This window comes from Propithecus coquereli, unplaced genomic scaffold (genome assembly GCF_000956105.1).
Source record: "Propithecus coquereli isolate 6110/MARCELLA unplaced genomic scaffold, Pcoq_1.0 Scaffold126, whole genome shotgun sequence".
Classification (NCBI taxonomy): domain Eukaryota; kingdom Metazoa; phylum Chordata; class Mammalia; order Primates; family Indriidae; genus Propithecus; species Propithecus coquereli.
In genome coordinates, this window is record NW_012136747.1 from 3,364,439 (window position 1) to 3,366,493 (window position 2,055).

Consider the following 2,055-nt stretch of genomic DNA (forward strand, 5'->3'; position numbering starts at 1 on the left):
GATTTTTTTCTCATTTATTTTTAGTTCTCTTTAGGAAATTACTCTTGAGAGCTTTCTGTAATGGCAATTTAAGCAGTGGAAAAGGCTTGGCGCAGCAGTGGAACCCTTTTGCAATGCTAATGAAGGGGCATGGACCAATACCTAGTTTGCAGGGCTTTTTCTGAATGCAGTTATATGTTTCCCAAGCCATAGCCTGACTTACGGAATATCTGAGGATAGGGGATAACCGGCCAGGAAAGTTACCTGCTAACAGGAGTCATCCTTCGTCCCATAAGGATATCCACTGTGGTCTTTTATAAATCTGACAATGGCTTATCCTCTTGTGTTTTAGTGGTAAAATCTTATATAGTACAAGAATGTAAAAAACAAGAAAGATATTTTCCTTCCTAACTATATCAAAATATCATCCTCTGTCCCAAGGCTCTGAGGTCTCATAACTCCCCTCTTGTATTGTTCTTTTCAGTTTTTTTCCTTCCTATTCCTGCACAGTTCTCCTACTCTTTTTTTTCAGTTCCAAGAAATGTGTGTTTAAAGTTTCTGTACAGAGCCTTAAGCTATGAACATACGGTAAGCCTACTTATCTATGCTTAGTACGATGCCATTCAAACTCAGATGGGTGAAACGCAAAACGGGTTTGGGTAGCAATGCTCCCAGATTTTCAATGACTTCAGATCTGGGTGTGTGCCTGTGTGCGTTCCTGTTGCTGATTTCCATTCGGTTCCATTTGTGTCACTCCTCATCACATGTGCCAGTCTTCAGAGAAAATGCTCTGGAATGAGACTGCCCGGGTTCAAATCCTGGCTCTACTGCCTTCAGTTAAGTGACCTTGTCCAAGGTCCTTCCTTTTCCTATCTCAGCCTCAGCCTCCTCATTTGTGGAAAGGATAAGATTAGCAGTTTCTTCACTGTATCTGGTGTCAGAAGTAAATGAGTTGACGCCTGCAAAGTATTTGAACGATGCTTGGCAATGATAAGAACAGACACTGTTTTAGGAATTTTACAGATGTAAATTATTTAATCTTCAAAACAATCCCATGACATAGGTACCATTATTAATCTCATTTTATAGCTTAAGAAACTGAAACACAGAAGGACTGAATAACTTGTCCCTGTTCACTCCGTTAGTAAGTGAAGGACTGGGCTTGAACTCAGGCTGTCCGGCTCCACGGCAAGCATTTGATACACATTACCTATTATTATTATTAATATTACCTGAACTTATGCACTCAATAAATATTTACAGCTGCTGTTGCTGCTGCAGATAATGATGAATTTGTATGTTTAATCCATCTTCAAAGTGTATTAAAAATACATATGACCTCCCTAATGGAGTCATCGATTTAGGCAAGGATTATCACCTAAAATCATTGAGTGAAAGTTTGTTGGGAAATAGGCTATTACCACAGTGCCGAAGTGTCACTCCCTCAGACTATGTGCTCCTCGGAGCCAGATCATTACCTTCAGCCAAGATCAAGCTTGGCATACAAATAGCGGAACAACCTGGCAATGTGTCCCTCCCGATAAGATGCGATATGGAACACCCAGCAGCACGTTGCAAAAAATATTCAATCAAAATCTAATCATGACTGTAGTCCTAACTTGGAGTTTATGGGAAATGCAGGGGTAGAGGAACAAATTAACCATGAGGCACCAACAAATTCAGAACGTGGAACATTCTACAAGATAACTGGCCTAATCATTAAAAAAATCCGATGTTGGCTGGGCGTGGTGGCTCACGCCTGTAATCCTAGCACTTTGGGTGGCTAAGCTAAGAGGATTGCTTGAGGCCAGGAGTTTGTGACCAGCCTGGGCAACATACGAGACCCTGTCTCTACAAAAAAATACAAAATTAGTGGGGCATGATGGTATCCACCTGTAGTTCCAGCTCTCAGGAGGCTGAGACAAGAGGATTGCTGGAGTCCAGGAGTTCAAAGCTGCAGTGAGCTATGACCACACCACTGCACTTCAGCCTGGGTGACACAGTGAGACCCTATCTTTAAAAAAAAAAAAAAATTCCGTGTTGAATAAAGAGACATAAAACCCAACTGAAAAATAT